At 31.9% G+C, this 19,107-nt stretch overlaps 1 long non-coding RNA gene across 1 annotated transcript in view; it reads right to left on the bottom strand.

Annotated features, from left to right (window-relative positions):
• LOC138162194 (uncharacterized) overlaps nucleotides 1-19,107 on the bottom strand; it is a 33,707-nt gene that overhangs the window by 2,313 nt on the left and 12,287 nt on the right. Inside the window, exon 2 of the long non-coding RNA XR_011168573.1 lies at nucleotides 7,831-7,873. This is a non-coding gene — a long non-coding RNA (uncharacterized lncRNA). The remainder of the gene's footprint in view (nucleotides 1-7,830; nucleotides 7,874-19,107) is intronic.

Raw genomic sequence — 19,107 nt, 5'->3', positions numbered from 1 at the left:
GAAGATATTTATGTCATATTTATCAAATTTGTAGATGGCATAGTCTAGGAGGAATAGTTAATACAGTGAATGACAGGCTCATGATCCAAAAAGGCCATGACTGGCTGGAATAATGGGCCAAATATAACAAGATTAAATATAATAAGGATAAATTGTATGCACCATGAATTTGGTAACCTAATGAAAGTCACATCACATAAAAAAGACTGTATGTCAAGAATGTTGTATTGTTTTACTGGAGATATCCTAAAAAGGCAGGCTAGAATAAGATACATTACTGTAATATACTCTTTTACCACTCTTACTTTCCCCCTTGCAACAAGACTACAGCTAAAGCTCACTCTATACTCTATTGAGTAAATTTAAATCATACGTGATAAAGGTTCAATTTCGTGCTAAATTTTTATAATTCTAGATACTAAAGTTCAAAATGATTTATTTGCCATTAATAGACTTATTCCATTTTGGTTTAACATACAAAAATCTGAAGAGCAGGAAATGCAGTGGCAATATTGATGTCTAACATTTATGGAATGATTTAAGAGTTGTAAACTGCTTCACATGTGTTACCTCATTTGATCTTCTAAACAACTCTGAGGCAAGAACCATTATTATTTATCATTTTACAGATGAGGAAACTGAGGCTGAGATTTTAGGTACTCAGGGTCAAAAAGTGAGTCATTATTTGAGGTATGATTTGAACTTAGATCTTTTTGACTCCAAGATCAGCACTTAATCTATTAAACTACCATGCTATCAATAAATTCTAGTTAATGAAGTTAGATGCTAACTAAATTTTGTACACGTAATTATGCCGATTGTTTAATCATCTATCTAGTGCTTTATGATTGATGTATTAACTGATAGTAAACTCAGTTCTATGTTATATAGATTGACAGATAAGCTACAAGATAAAAAATTTTTAATCCCTTTACAGTCAGAATTGTGTGAATGAGCATGTAAATATATTTCTTGGGCTGCATGAAAGATAGAAACACTGTGTTTGTCAGAAGTGCTGTGCCTTAGTACATAACTAGGTATGGAAGTCATTTCACCTTTCAAAGTTTCAGTTTTGTCTATAAAATTGGAAAAAATAGAATTAGATCTCTTCACCTAGCAGTATTATAAGAAGAAAACTTTAAACCAAAAACCATCATGTTAATGGGACATTTCCATAAATATTAGGTTTTGCTGAAGACTGCCCAAAAGTTCTGCCGAATCAATCAGGTCACTTTTTCTGAAGACAATCTCACTTTAAAAATAAAATTACAGTGCAAAAGTGACACTCTAATGAGAAGAAATGATGGAAGATTCCCCTACCCTTTCCAAGAATATTTTAGGAAAAAAAAGACCTGGTGCAAGAGAATGAGCTAAAATCAGTATAATGTATGCCAACAAAATATAAAGGATGCCTTTTATTTTGTAAATGTAAAAATGTAAATTTTGTTCATAATGTTTCAGGTTTTAAATGAATTTATCTGATTTAAAAAATATATATGTCATTAGAACTTTTGTTAATATCCATCCCCCCTCCAAGAAAGCCATCTCATATAAAACTTATTTTTAAGGGACAAAAAAAAGAAACCAGGATAAAAGGAAGAGGGGAAAAAAATTACCCAAATCAATTAATACAACACAAAGACAGAAAATATATGCAATGCTTACACCTTTAAACCATCTTTGCAAAGCAGAGTAATAGGGTTTAATTTCCATTCCTGTTCTTCGGGGCCAAGGTTTTTTTTTTTTAATTTTTAACGTCATAAAACTTTTTAAAAATTATTTTGTGATTGTGTTTCTTTTGACTTATATTGTCCTAATTATCTTGCATATTGCTTTCTTGACTTTGCTCTTCATTTTGCATCAGTTCATGTAATTCTCTCTGTTTATCTTATACATACCATTTCTTATGTATAAAAACATTCTATTGTATTTATATTCTACAATTTGTTTAGTCACCCCTCCCCCCAGTTGATGGGAACCTATGTGATTTACAGTTTTTTATTCACACAAGAAGTGCTATTCCAAATATTTTGGTTTATTTGGCGATTTTCTTCTCACCAATGGTTCCCTTAGGGTCTAAGTCTACTGATGGAATCTGAGTCAATGGAGAACATGTTATTGAATTTATTTTTATAATTCCAAACATCTTTCTAAAATGTTTTTGTTTTTTTACTGATTCACAGCTTTACCTACAGCTCAATAATGTGCCTATCTTCCCACAACCTCTCCAGTGATGACTATTGTGATCTTTTCTCATTTTTAACAATTTATGGGATGTCAGGGGAAACCTCAGGATTATTTAGATTTACATTTCCCTTATTATTAATGATTTGGAGCATTCTTTTTTTTTTCATTTTGGTGTGGGGAAGGTAGGGGGATTAAATGACTTGCTCAAGGTCACATGGCTAGTTTGTGTGTGTGTGTGTGTGTGTGTGTGTGAAGTGTCTGAGACCAGATTTGAACTCAGGTCCTCCTGATTCCAGGGTCCTGTGCTCTATTCACTGCACCACGTAGCCACCCCGATTTGAAGCATTCTTGTTGATGGTTGTTAATGGGTTGCAATTCTTCTTTTGAGAACTATATATTTAGTCACATTACCTGGTGTAGAAAGAGAGCTGGACTTTGATATTGAATGACCTAAGTTCAAAACTGGCTTCGGATCCTTATTGTTTATGTAACTCTGTTCAGTTTACTTAATCTCTTTCAATTCCCTCATTTTAAAAACCTCTCAGAGCAAAGAAGAGATTATAATGTCTAGTGAGTTTGGGAAGATAGGTAAGGACCAGTTCGATAGAACATTAAAACTAAACATAATCTTAATCTTTTGTGGCTCGAGGTGAATTTTGTTATTGTTTTTGTAATTACATAAAGTTATCATTTAGTAGTTTGGTATGGCACTGAATAAACAATTGACAAGTATTGTCATTTTAATGATATTTTCCTCCAGTTAATTTATGTTTGTCTTTATTTCTCTAAACAATATTTTAAAATTATATTTATATAGCCTTTGCTTGTATCTTGGTAGGCAAACTATCAAATATTTTATACTTTCTGTACAAAATTTATGTGTAATTTCTCTATCTTTTATTGTGTTTTTGCTGCTGACTTTTATTGATTTTATACTAAAATGCTGATCAATTGGGTGGATTTATTTATATACCACAACTTAGCAGAGGTTGTTAATTATTTCAATTAAATTTTAGTTGATTATGATTTTCTAAATGAAACCCTTATATCACCTGCAAAAAAAGGTAAAGAAAAAATAGCCTAGAAACAAATTCACTAACTTTCTCAGGTAGGGGCAAAATATGTATTCTTATATAACCAAAAAATAGAAGCAATTATAAAGGATTTTGTAAATAATTCTAATTATATTTAATTGAAAAGTTGCATAAACAAAATTAATTCAGTTAGTTTAAGAAGTTTAATGGTTGAATAGCTAAAAAAAAAAGTCTTTTCATATAAGTGTCTGATATACCTTTGTAGATAAATGTTTGGAAATGGATAAATGATTGGTAGATGTCTGTATATGTAGATATAGATAGCTAGAGATATCTATTACAGGTAGATGATTGATAGATGTCAAACCCAAATCTATCTATCTATCTATCTATCCATTTTTTTCTATTTGTATATATATATATATATATATATATATACACATCTATATTCAGTCAATCCTCAACATTAATAGTTTGAACTTCAAATATTCATGTAATTTTATTTGTAACCTTTTTTTAACTGTCTTGATGGCAACTACATACTTTCCTTGGTATGCACAATAGAGGGAAAAAATAAGAGGAGCAATGAATACAAATTTGTGAAGTGACTGGCATCCCACTAGCTGTTTCACTGGTCTTGTTCACTCTGCTTTTGTAAAGATTTCCTAGTGCAATTGGTTACAAATTTTCATTGTTTGCATTTAAAACTCATTTTGTGTTTCGATTATGCCCCTGAAGCACAGTGCAAGTCCTTTGGGCATTAAGCCCAAGCATGTAAAGTCAGTCATGTGGGATTGTGAGGAAAAAAGGTTTTATATAAACAATTGAAGTCAGAATGTCTGCAGCCACTGTCAGCCACCTTCACACTGCTACCTGATTCAGTGGAAGGTAAGATTCAGGTTAAGAAAAGTTTTAGCCTTCAGAAGTTTGTTATACAGTACTTATGTTACTGTTTGCTTCACATGTTATAAAAAGTGAATATTGTCTGAAATTAGTTTTTTTAAACTAAAATGTTAGCACAAAAGGTCACAACATTTTAGAGACTTACTAGTCAGAAAATGTTTTTATATATGATCATTTTTATTTGCTATCCTGTATTTTATGGTTATTTTGTGGTTATCAAGAAAAGCATATATTTTCTAAATTAATGTTTTGATATAAAGAATTGTATGTGGAAAAGTATACCACTATCGATCTCTAGTGAAAGATTGTAGTTTTTGGTGGTTGTGGAAATCTAACCCACTGTTCCCTATAGGTTCAATATATTAATATTTGCATTTTTAAACTTTCCAATCATTTTTTAGGAATTTTACCAGTATGAAAGTGTAAGACTGACTAAACAAACATATGTACAAGCATACACATACATTATATATACACACATGTACATATATGTAAGAAATATGCATATAAACAAAGCATATATAGTCACATGTTATAACTGAAATAAGCATATATGTATATATTTGTATATATATATGTATATATATATAACGTGTGTGTATATATATAATAGCACATATATTATACCTTTATATTTACCAAAGTACTTAAAATATTCTCTCATTTGATCCTGACAACAACCTTAAGAGGCAAGTGATATTATGTTTACCATTTAACAGAGGAGGAAATAAGGATGCAGAAGTTCAGTGATTTGCCCAAAGTCACATAGTTTCTGAGACTGAATTTGTACCTAGGTCTTCCTGACTCCTGGCTAAACCTTCTATCCACTAGAACACCTAGCTTCCAAAATGTCTTATATACATTTGGAGAAGCATATTTTTGTTGTATATATTTTTATACATACTTATTTCCTCACCATTAAATGTAAGCTCATTATAAATAGGGAATGTTTCATTCTTTGTGCTTAAATCGCCATTTTCTAGTCCAGTGGTTATCACATAGTGGAAGCTTAGTAGCTTCTTCTTGATTGATGGCTTACTTTTCCTTCTTCTTTCTATTAGAGTATACACTTAGAGGACCTGACAGATCCCATGGATTAAAAGGTCATTAAAACATGTTGTCATCCAAACAGGGAGAAAGGCGTGCATTTTTTTTCCTTTTCTTAGTTTTCAGGTAAGATTGTACTAAGGGTATGAAGTAAGATGGTGAAATTTCTGGGCATATGGAAATAAAATAACTGAAATTTCTTGAGGGCTAAGATAAAAAAAAAACACCAAAGGTACTAAAACTCCCTACCCTTGTACTCCAAAATAATAATCTTAAGGAATATGTGACTTGTAATTAATTATACATTTATATGTATATAGTTGTGTATACACACATGCACATGTGTGTATATATAGAAATATACACATGTACATATACACATGTATATACACATGTACATATATACATGTGTATATACACATGTACACATATACATGTGTATATACACACACATGAATACATATACTCTGTTGGGGCATATAAAAGTAAGGAAGAAAGGTATATGGTGTTTGTAGACAGAGCAGCAATCCATTGTGTCATAAAAGAAAAATCTAGAACAGGGAACAAAGACCTAGCAAAAACATTTGTCTCTCAGGAGAGACAGACTGTCTGGCTTTAAAGAATAAGAGAAGTGAACAACTTTATTACAGAATAATTTTTTTTTATGTAGAGTCAATCATATTAATTTTATAAGCCAATTGGTCTATCTCCATGAAACCTTCTATTTGTGAAAAATAATATTCTTTTATTTGGAAGTCCACTTCTCTAAAGTTGTGGGTGTTTTTAGTCTTTTGAAGGAATGAGAAATGAATATATATTTGGGTTTAATTTTTTATGAAATTAAGCTTTAAGAATTTAGGCCACATAAGGAATGGTAAGATCAATATTTTGACAAATACTTCTCAAGTTGAAAAACAAAACAAGCTAATGACAGGTGGAGAAACTCAAGACCTATTAATAGTTTAAGGCTATGAAAATGATGAATTTCTCTATATAACCATATTCATCACATTATAGGATGGATTGGCAAGATTAGTCCTTCAGAGGCAACTTAATTCTTCCTTGACAATATGCCTAGATTCTGAATGGGTTTCAGAAGTGGGAGATGTTATCTGCCTAAGTTTCCTATAGCCATGGTTATATGTATGTATGTGTGTGCATGAGTGTATGTACATATATATGCATGTACATATGTATATGTGTATATATGTATAGGTATGTGTGTACACACATATATAAATAAAACAATAAGTTTATGCATTTTCTAAAATACATATCTTTGATATTGTAGGAATAAGGCAAAATTTTTATTATGATAAATTATTATTACAAAGATGAAAGAGGGATAAAGTAAGAATCAGGTCTATAAATCAGATAATACAAGTCAAGCAGAAAAAAATGGAAGAAAAGGAATGAAGACGATATAAGAAATAATTATTTTTAAGAAAAAAATGACATAGGGGTGGATAGGTGGTACAGTGAATCACCAGCCCCGAAGTTAGGAAGATCGAAGTTCAAATCCAATCCCACACACTTAATACTTACTAACTGTGTGACCTTGAGCAAGTCAATTAACTCCAATTGCCCTCCAACAAAAAAAGGAGAAATACAGAAAATGAGATGACCTAATAAAAAATTAAAATTAAAAAGGGGTTGGGGTTACATTAAATGTGAATGGAATTAACAGTAAAATTTAACATTTAATAGAGTTTCAGTTTGGAAAAGAAAAAAAAACAATTGTATTTTATTACTTGGAAGAGATTCATATAGACTAAAATGGAGACAATGATAAAATTAGAAATAAATAGTTCAACTTATAAATTAGAAAATTATCAAATAATTATAAGAAAGAAAATTATGATTATGAAATAACATACCAAAATTTCTGAGATGAAGCTAAAGCAGTCTTCAGGAGAAAAGCAAATTGTATGTATATATGCATGAATGAATGTATACATACACATGCATAATATACACATGTGGGCATATGTATGTGTATATATATGCATGTATGTATAAATGAGGATGGAGCGGTATCAATGGATGCATGTATGTGTATATGCATGCATGCATATGACAATACACACTCACATGTATATACACATATATGTATACACATGTGTTTATTCATGTACGCATATGTGTATATATACTTGCATGTGTGTTTTATATGTATTTTGCGTCTATCTGTCTGTCTGTCTATCTATCTATCTATCTATCTATCTATCTATCTATCTATCTATCTATCTATCTATCTTACCAGATTTCTCTTCCAAAGGAAATTGCAGTGATGCCTATAAGTTGGGGAATGTTTGAATCAAGTTGTGTAATATGATTATGATGGAATACTACTATGCTATAAGAAATGATGAGCTCAATGATCTTAGAAAAACATTGAGAGTCTTGCAGAAAAGAATCAAGTGTGAAATGAGCAAAACCAAGAGAACATATTACACAATATATTGTTTTAAAAATGACTTTGAGTTAGTGGTATTTTGGTTATTATAAATAACCAAATTAACTACAAAGGACATGTGAAGAAAGATACTATCTGCATCTAGAGAAAGAACTAATAAATAGAAGGATATGTAGAAAAATTTTACACACACCATATAATATGTAATATTATTTATGTATGTATACAGATACATACACATACCTTCTTGTGTCTAATGGTAGCCAGTCCTGGTGGGACAGAGGAGCTAGGGAAGAAAAAAAAAAGAAATTTACATGAGAATTTAGTTATATATTTGAAAGTAATAGCAAGTAGCATGAAGAAGACTTGCAGTTCTGTGTATGATCATTTTTTTTACTGTACTATGTTATGAAATGCTTGTTTCATTCCACAAATTTGAAAAAAGTTAGAAAAAGAAAAAAAAATCCCTAGAAACATAAATTTGAATGGAAGGAATAGAAAGTTAACAGATTGTAAATGCATTTGAAAATTAGAAAGTCTAAAAACAATCAAAACCAATATTAGAAAATAATAAATTGTGGAGGCCAGGTAGCACAGTGAGTAAGAGAACTGGCCCCAGAGTTGGGATGACCTGGGATCGAATCTGGGCTCAGACACTTAGCACCACACCCAGAAATAACTGGCTGTGTAACCTTGAGCAAGTTACTTAAACCCAATTCTTTTAAAAATAATAATAATAATAATAAATTAGAGAACAGATAAATGGAAAAAAAAACTATTAAAATGCTAGTGAAGACTAAAAGTTCTTTGGAAAGACTAATCAAATAGATTTATTTTGAGCTAAACTATAGTGACAGAAAATCAAATCAATAAAATGAAAAATGAACAAGGTGGACTCATAACAAAACTGAAAGAAACTTAAAAAATCAAAAACTATGTTCTTCAAATAAAGTGAAAAAAATAACAAAAACAAAAGAATTAGAGGAAAATCCTCAAACATATAAAATACTCCAACTAACAGAAGGCTAAATCCAGATCTTAAATAATTTATTTTAGTAAAATAAATAGTACTAAATATAAACATACTACCAAATCTATTACGGGAATTGGGAGGAAGTAGAGAGAAAATCCTGCTCCTGATGATGCATAGGAAAATTCTATCAAACTTTTAAAGAACAATTAGATCTCACAAGATAAAAATTATTTTCAAAAATTGAGAAAGAACCTTCACATTTCTGTAAAGAGAGAAATACAATCCTAATACATAAAACAGGGAATAATAAAATACAGAAAGAAAACTATAATTAATTAACATAAACTTAAAAATTTTAAACAAAACACATTCATACACATAAACACACACACCAGGAATGAAATAAAAATTAAAAAGCGGAAAACAGCAAATTTAATCATATTTTAAAAATCAAATCACATGATAATATCACTACATGCATAAATAGTTTTTGAGAATCAATATACTCATTCATGCTGAAAACCTTGTAAATCCTGAAATCCCTAAACTCTGTTTAGGTATAGTGGGACCTGTAAATTATACACTCACACACACACACACACACACACACACACACACCACATGTGTACACAAATGAATATATGTACAGTGTATGATTTATATATAACATGCCTAAATATGCTTATATATTCATATATGCTTAATAAAAAGTATATATATGAAAGCAAAAACATTATATCCAATTACTTTACATGAAACATTTTCTAATAAATGAAATAGTAATATAAGAATGATTCCATATTCCTCTGTTTTTTAGCAATGCTAGTTCTGGAAATTCTAGTAATAATAATAAAGCAAAAGAAAGAAATTAAGGGCATAAAATGGGTAATGAGCGTCAAAAAATTCTTATTTGTTGATGACATGATAATTTACCTATGAAATCCTTGAGAATCAGCAAAAATACTAATTGAAATGAATAATAACTTTAGCAATATTGTGGTTATTGATTAAACCCTCCAAAAGCAACATTTTGGCATAATTGAGTACATAAAAATAATTATGAGTAAAGAGGCACTAATATAAAATGAATAAAAATTAAATATAAAATAAAAAAGAAGTAAAGATCAACTTAAATAGCTGGAGAAATAACTATTGCTCATGCTTGGACCTTGCCAATATAATAAAATGACAGTAACAATAAAGTTCAATTGCCATTTTAATACTATAACAATCCAATAGAATACAATAATGTAATAGCCAAATCAATTTATAAAAATGAAATATCTAGAACATCAAGGAAAATAATGAAAAAAAGATAGGTTTCATGATAAAATAGGATTTCTGGACCTCAAACTGTATTATAAATCAGAAGTCATGAAAAACATCTAGTAACAAGTAGAAATGTAGATCAGTGGAACAGATTAGATAAGGAAGAGTCAAAAACAGCAGAATTCAATAACCCAGGTTTAATGAACCAAAAAATAGAAATAGCTTAGGAAAAACATCATCATTTGACAAAAGCCACTGAACGAATGGAAAAGCAATCTTATAGAAACTAGGTTTACACCAGGCTGGCACAACCTGTGGCCTACCAAAGGATTTCTGGTGGCTCTTGACAAATGTAGAGGAAAACATTCTCTACAATTTTCATGGATCTCTGGAAATCCCTTGGCAGGCCACATGTTGTGCAGACCTGTATTACACCAACACCTAACATCATGTTCCACAACATAGTCACAATGAATTGGAAACTTTAATAGTCAAGATGATAGTATTAAAATAGAGTAAATCAAATATCTTTCACAGAGATGAATAGGAGATGTTAACAAAATAGTGGATAGAGGCAATTACAAAGATAAAATAGTGAAGTCTGATGACATGTAACTGAAAAGCTTCCGCACAAACAGCATCAATGAATAAGAATGGGGGAAAATCTTTGTATCTAATTTCTCTGACAAAATCTTGAGATTTAAGGCACTTATACAATTAATGGATAAATATATGCATATATATGTATACATACATATATGTGTATGTGTATATATATACACATGCATATGTATATCTATATCTTCATTCATACCCAAGAAAATAATGTCTACCATGACTACAATGACAAAACAACTACACAAAAATATCAGAAGTGAATGTTGTAAAATTACAAAGAATAGCAGATCCAAAGATGAAATATGAGAAGAAACTCCTCTTCTCCCCCACCCTTAGAAAGGCCCATGAGTGTTGTACCTTGCATGTATTTTTCTAATTTTTCAATGTATTTATCAGTTTTGCTTTTTCCTTCTCTTTTCCTCATTTTTTTGTCTTTAAAAACATTATTTGCTATATAAATTGTTATTATAGGGAGTATGATAGGAACACTAGATTAAATACAGTTATATAAAAAAGAGCCATTAAAACAATTTATTAAAAGAAATATTTTTTATTCAATGTTTATCTAGGTAACACAATGGATACAGAATAAGACTCTGAGTTAGTCAGATTGATTTCACATTTGTGAATGTGATGCTAGCTATGTGACTCTAGACAAATCATTTAACATTTGAATTTCTCAGCTTCTTCCTCTTTAAAATGGGGATAATAATAATATATATCTCCCAGAGTTGTTGTGAGGATAAAATGAGATTATAGTTGTAAAATGCTTTGTAAATCTTGGAGTCTATATAAGTTCTATCCATTAGAATTGTTATTAATTGAATTCTACCAATATTTATTAAAAATCGAGGCAAGGTATTTGTTAAATACCTAGACAAGGCATATACTAGGTATCTAAGTAAGGTATTTAATAGAGAATTAATAGAGAGCAGAGATCAAAATACTTGCTAGGTGCTGGGGCCAGTAAAATTAAAACAAAAGCCTCTGCCCTGAATCAGTCAGTGAGTCAATAAACATTTATTAATCACCTACTATGTGCCAAGTATCATGCTAAGTATTTGTAATGCTAAGCAAAGGCAACTTCCAAGGTTCAGAATACCAGCATAATAGTTCTCCATTTTATTCAGTGACAAATTAAGGCAAAACATTCACAGAACAGAGAAAATCAAAATACAGCATTCACCACATGTGATTCAGTAATTTCCAAGTACTATTTCACCCCTGAGGAGTACATTCATTTAGTCAATCACAAAGTCTCTCTTCTCAAATGGAGATTAAGATTAGTTTCCAATCATAAACAAAGTATATTCATTTGGTCAGTCACAGAGCACAAGAAAGTCAAGTTTCCCACTCCTGGATCACAACTGAATTACAATTATCATCAATTAACACCAAGCACCTTCTCAAAAGGGGCAGTGGAGAGCACAAAGCCCATCTATTCCTGAGTTACAACAAGGTTACAATATCAGCACAACATTTAATACCCAAGGAGAGGTCTTTTCTTCATCTTGACCTGAGGCAAGTTCTCAGCAATCTCTGTTCCTGGGGAGACAAAGCTTAACAAAAGCCAAAATATACATCGCCAGTGTACCCATCAATTCACTCTCTTCCTTCAGAACAGTCTCTGGACCCCAGAAAACATTGACAAGACCCTCTCCCAGGATTTCTGTAAACATACAACAAGAAAATCCTTCTTTGGGTCTTCTGAACCAACAGCAAGGTTCCAGAACCTCTGCAACAACAGCGCTGTCTTTTACCAGTGTACGAATCTGGCAAAACAACATCAAAACAGACAGACCAAATACTGGCATCACAGCCATGTCTCTTCAGTCCTTGGAATCTCAGGGTGGCAGCTCTCAAAAGTCCTGGGCAGCTCCAACTCACCCTCAGCAGTTAGAGGCCCCCTCTCTCTCTTTGCCTCCACGATGCTGCTCCCCAAAGTTCTTCTGCCTGGGCCTTCTCTAAATCCACAGCATCAGCTCCTCCCAGTTAAGCCCTCTCTTTTCACATCAACAAGTCCATCCCACAAGTGGGTTTCAAAGCTCTGGGTTTCAATACTCAACCTGAAAACCAAGCCAATACAGAGAAATCTTTAAATTCTATTACTATTACAGTATTGAGAATACAAAAAGGATCAAACTATAGTCCTTACCTTTGAAAAGATCACCCTCAAGGATATTACATCCTTCTAAGCAAATGTAATTCACTATAAGGTGGTACAGTAAATATGGACCTGGAGTCAGGAAGAACTAAGTTCAAATCTATCCTCAGATACTTAGTAGCTCTGTATCCCTAGGTAAGTCACTTAACCCTGTTTTCTCCTTATCCTTTAAAAGGAGCTGGATGAGATGACAACTCCAACATCTTTGCCAAGAAAACCCAAATGGGGTCACAAAGAGTCAGAGAAGGCTGAAAACGACTCAATAACAAGAATATAACAACAACTAACATTTATATAAAGTTCCCTTAATGTGTGTGTGCATGTGTGTGTGGTGGATACTTTTGACAATTTGATAAAAACTTATGTTTGCCTTCTTATAGCAATGTTTTAAATCATTGAACAAAATGCTAAATTTCAGTTAGAGTTTAAAGAAAATAAAAATGTATTTATTTTTTCTTTCAATTTCATGGACCCCCTGAAGTCTATTCAATTGACCCTTTGGGCATATATGATCCCAGGTTAGGAATCTCCTATATAGTGCAATATAATTCCAAGGCAATTCCTTCAAAAATACCTTATGAAATAGGTAGCTCAGTTTTACCATTATCACTTTGTAGACGAGGGAAGTAAACTTCGAGGCACGAAGTGATATGACTAAGGTCACACAGTAAGTAATGGACAAAAGTGGGACTTGAATCCTGGTCTTCCAACCGATGTGGGTAAATTTAACATTATACCACATTGCTTTTACACCACAAGTATTGAAAGAATAACAGCACTAGCACCATAGATATATTGTAAACAATGTCTTTGTTATTTGGCCTTGCAATATTATTGACCTTTTGATTAAAAGATAACTGTCGGAAATTTGTAAAAATCTCCATTTGAAATCCACAAAGGTTAATAGTGTACAACTGTGCTCATTACCCAATTATATTCAGCACATAAATGAACAGAAGTGACCTCTGGAGTTTATCCTTAATCACAAATAAAATCATAGCCATCCATTAGCAAATTATGAATCACAATTATTTTTTTTATTACAAATCTCACTAGGGGGGCCGAAAACAAAACAAAACAAAAATACTTCTGGCCACTTTTTTTTCTTCTATTCTTGGGTCACTGAAACATTACAAGCAGTATGAAGAGAGAGAAAAAATAAAGTTAGTGGTCATATCTTCTTTATAAATTCTGATTTTCAACTTACTCAGCATGTCATACAATGAAAAGTACTTGAGATTTAGAATTAAAATTCCCATATATATATAATCTTAGAAAAAAATTTAAATCTTAACAATGATTGGAATTGTAGTTGATAATGTCTGAGGTCCCTTTCAGCTTTAAATTTATGAGTCTACAATTCAAAGTAGCCCTAAGAGGATAGTTTTTGGACTGATTATCTTTAAACCAAGGAAGAAATGACAGTCAGCTTTACATGAGGGCAAGGATGAATACCTCTTCAACTGTGACCAAGGGTTTATAAATTCAACAATGAAATAATATCTATTTTAAGTCTCTATGGAGTTCAAAGTACAAAGCCAGGAATTTAATATATAAAAGGTTTTTTTTTTGGGGGGGGGCTTTTTCCTACATATGATTCTCCCTCCCCCAGGTACTTACCGTGTAGGAGGGGAATACAGGACAAAATATCTAAAAATACAAAGTATTGAACATAAATTAATTAGACAATTCACAAAACCGTGCTATATTGGCTCTGAAAGAAAATGATATAAATAACAGAAATTAGCTGAGATTTCATGGAGGAAATCACACTTCACTTGGACTTTAAAAGATGCATAGTGATTTAGGACATGGAGAGAAAGACAAGGTTGTTTAAAGCAAAGACAAAAAGTAAGCAATGCCTGGGATCTGAGAAACTGTAGGGCTTCTTAAAATGGCCCAACACTAGTGAAATTGCCAAAGTAATAATAGACAGGTATGTCATATGATCAGGAAACACTTATGTCTGTACTTTATTGTGCTTAAGCTTTTTTTTTTTCAACAAAAATAAGGAAAGACAATTTGGTATGAAGCTGTTTTCTCAGCTGCCATAGCCAACCAGTGAATTATGCCAGTTGGCATAAGTAAGTTCAGCCTGAGAAAGAAAAGAGTCTCTTTTGCATCTGGGAAGAGATGATTTGCTAGCAACATTCCCTGTTGAAAAGGAGAGAATGAAATAGATGAATCTTGGATTCCATTAAAAATTGTTTGCTTACTATAGTTAATTCCAAAGCAGCTTTTCTATACATTAGAATTCTTAATTTAACTCATACCTTTCTCTTAAGGATAGCACTTATTTTCACTTTCCTGGAATAAAATGTATTTGATGATCAATTAAATAAAATAGACAATGTATAATTGAAAGTAGATGTGTTTAAGCCTTGAGTTGAATTGCTTCATAGCTAATCTTGTCCTAGGCTATCACAAATTAAATCCTACGTGAGAATAAGAATCATGGTGTTACTAGATTATGAAGTGACCTGAAAAAACATCTAATGCAACTCCCTTGTTCAATGAATGAAAAACTGTAGAATCAAAGACCATGTAAATTTATAATGGAGGGCTCTCCTCACATAGTTCCCAACCTTTGGTTTCTTCAATTTGAAAATTCCCAGTGTGGAAAGTCCTTCTACCATGAATGCACAGACTTCCTCCCCTGTAATATTAGCCTTATAGAGTTTATTAAGCCACTGAGAGATTATAGGACTTGCCCATACCATCAATATCAGTATTTTTTAGAATAAGGACTTGAAGGAAGGTCTCTTCCTTGATACTAAGACTAGCCTTATAGACCTCTATCCATTTACCATGATCACTCCTATCTCTCTCTTAAATGTGATTATAAATGAACATTTACATATATACATACAGATTATATAAGAATATGTATGTTCAATAGATTCATGAGAGCTCAAGATCTAGTCAAATCACATACAGCTCCAAATTAGAGTGATCTAGACCCTGTTCCTGGGGGAAGGATTTAGGAAAGAGGAAACCCAGGTATTTTTAACATCTTCAATGTTATCATTATGTGTTTTTCTAGTACCAATTTTATGTTTTTGTACATTAAAACTGAACTTGAAATAGAATCCCTAGGCTAAAGTTGGGTGTTAGCTTTAATACAATTTCTATTTTCCTGTCTAAATTGAAAAATTAGAATAAGGGGTATGGCAACAGTACAGTTTATAAATAAATATTGTCTTATCATTATGGAAGTCAAATACCCTACTAATCATTGTATATTATCAGGGGAGAAAATTACCTTTTGAAAAATCATTAAATGTGTAGAGAATTTGGGCAGAATGCTTTAAGGGAAAGAACACTGAGCCTGGAGTGGGAAAACCAAGAATCTAATCCTGGATCAAGAATTTAATAGCCACATAACCACAATATAGGCATGTAGTAGGTGATTGCTGAATGTTTATGAAATTGAATTGAACATAGCCATGGATATCATTTAAATGATCCTTAGTTTCTTAATTTGCAAAGTAGGTGTAAAAATATTTGGACTACAAAATTTTGGCATGGGAGAGGGGGAGAAGTCACTTTGTAAAAAATCACAAATGACCGATTAGATCACACATTTCATCAAAGATTGAGTTCTCAAGTCATAGCTTTTTCTATTTTTAAATCTTAAAAACATATTTTATTACTTTTTATATCAGACTTGCTTCAAAATAGATTGGTTTTTCTTCATCACCTCTTGCAATAAAGAATAAGAAAAAAAAAAAATTCAGTCTAACTAAAATATCAACTGAATCTTAAGACTCTGCCTTGGTCCATATCAATTTTTTCCTTAGATCTGTAAGAAAGAAATGAAATTCATTTTTTCTTTCCTTTGGACCTCTTCTTAGAAGAGTCCAGACTTGGTTATTACATTAAGAGAGTTCTTTTTTGTTTGTTTTCTTATCTTTTTACTTTAATTCTTTCCATTTCCATTTCAATTAATATATTATTCTCCTCGTTTTGCATTGTTTGCTCTTTTACATTTAATCTTTTTTTTTTTTTTATAAGCAATTGGGGTTAAGTAACTTGCTCAAGGTTACACGGCCAGGTATTTTTGGGTGTGGTGCTGAGTATTTGAGCCCGGGATTCGATCCCCAGGTCATCCCGACACTGGAGCTGGTACTCTTACTCGCTGAGCCACCTGGCCACCCCTACATTTAATCTTATAATATACAATGTGTGTGTATAAGAAAAATTCATATTGATATATTCCCTTCAGGTTTGTAAACATTTTCTCTACAAAAACCCTTAATGGTAGTTTATATGAGTATTATTATCACCATTTTACATCTGAGAAAATCAATAATGGGAATTTAATCAACCATGGTCATATGTATAAGAATCTGAGACAAGATTCAAAACCTGTTCTCTCAACCAAGGTTTGCACTCTTTACAGTATTCCATGACACCTCTTTTATGTGTTACATCTTTAGAGCTCAGCTTTCTAAGACTAGTTGGTCAAGGCCTGCTCTACTTCTTTTTTTTATCTTGCATGCCTCATTTTTCATTTTGATTTATATGCATTATTCTGCCACTCTACAATCTTAAAATCATTCCCAAAGGCAGAACAAGAATTTTGTTATTTTTCTTCCAACCCCTTCTAACATTATAACTTAAACACTAGAAATTTATGATCATGTTTCCTTTCTTTTCCTGAAGTGCTATACACAAAACATATTAAATGATACCTTTGTGGATGATTCACAAGGGAATATTGCAAATTAATATAGTCCTCCACTTCAGTTCTTCAGAGATTTTAATGCCCAATGACATGAGGGCATAATGCTTTACTGGGTATTACATCCCCAGTTTCTTCAAGAGATTGTTGTCTAACATGGATCCAAGGTCTCTCACCATCTATCCATGTTACCCTTTTCTTATCATTCTCCAGATTACTAATACCCTCTAAATTGTTTCACTAGGAATTTATAACAATATGCTATATGAGGACTGACCAGGACAGAGTATAAACAATGAGATTATTACTTCCTCATTTCTGTAAGCTATGTCCCTTTTCCATGAAATTCAAGGTTGAACAAAGTATTTTAGATGCCTTATCATGCTATTGAATCTTATAGAATTTATAGTTCTGTAAGATCTCCAAATCTCTTTTCAGACAAATTTAATTCTGGTCATATCTCCCCAATTTTGAACTTTTGAAGGTTTTTTTTTTTTTTGCTCATGTATTACTTTACATTTCTTCCTATTGAATTGAATCTTAATAAAGTTAGCCCAATTCTCAAGTCCATTGAATGCTTTTTTGGATCCTTTCTCTATCATTCAGCATATTAGCTATTTTTCTAATTTGTTTCATATGCAAATGCAATTAATCAGTTTTTCTTTTTTTAAGGGGGGTAGGCAATTTTATTGCCCTTAAGTTCACTTGATATACTCATAGGAAGAAATTACTGATAATGATGGTCGATATTTTATAAAGGTAACAAAACTAGGTCATTCCTTGAAGAAGTATAATAAGCTTTCATTGACATAATTAGGATTATTCTGGCCATAAGATGAGCAAAAATAAGGCACATGCAGATTTACATATCTAAGCTTGCAATTAGAACAACAGTTAGTGTTGCAGAGATCAATTGGAAGCCACAGATCAGAGTAATTATAGAATATGATCCCTAGTCTTATTCAAGATGGCAAAAATGGAGTAGGGGAGAAGAAGAGATATCCCATCTCTTAGAACATTTAAGGAAGTATAAGCCATGAGCCAGAAGGTGATCAGAAGGTGATGAAGAACCAAGCTCTTCACCATCTTGGGGCGGGGGGGGGGGGGAAATAAAGGAAGTTTTTTTTTTATATCACCATCAGCCATTAACCTTATCAATGGAACTTCCAACTAAGAATACAATTCCCATTCCATCAATCCTTTAGATTGTTTCAGGAGGATCCAGGTGGAAGAAAGTAGGGTAGAGACACACTCTACAGACAAACGTGGATATAAATAGGCAGCTAGTAAATTCCAAAAGCAGCTTTAAGGAATGTGACCTCTGATACAAAAAAAGACATGTGTGTGTGTGTGTATATACACATATCTATATATTCACACATATATATGTATGTATGTATAATCAAAAGAGAACTTGCACTTTAGTAATTATAAACTGAGTTTTGTAAAGATACCATGAGAAGAAAAGGAAATCAGTTCTATAAAGTACTGAAATTATAAATTGTCTTACCCAAATGTGTGCTTCATTACCATTTTACTCAGAGTTTGTGCTCTTTCTCATGGTCATTATATATATTTGTGGAAAAGTTCATGCTAGATATATGTGGAAGAATATTTTTGGACCTACTGTGTTTTATTTTTGTATCTGCCTTTGCCTTGCGCTAATTATATCTAGTGGCCTCCTGATAATGGGAAGCACACCAGTGTGAGCTTATGAGCAGCAATGTTAGAAGTGAGTAGTCACAGGATACCTTTAGAACCTTATAGAAACAGCCTCCCTCTATGTATCTAATGGGAACATGAATTAGTGGA

The sequence above is a fragment of the Petaurus breviceps genome, unplaced genomic scaffold, assembly GCF_028583685.1.
Source record: "Petaurus breviceps papuanus isolate PSGF00001 unplaced genomic scaffold, PetGlider_PUasm1.0 186, whole genome shotgun sequence".
In the NCBI taxonomy this organism is placed as follows: Eukaryota; Metazoa; Chordata; class Mammalia; order Diprotodontia; family Petauridae; genus Petaurus; species Petaurus breviceps.
Note: the sequence above shows the minus strand (reverse complement) of the source record. Positions and strands in the feature narration are given on the sequence as shown.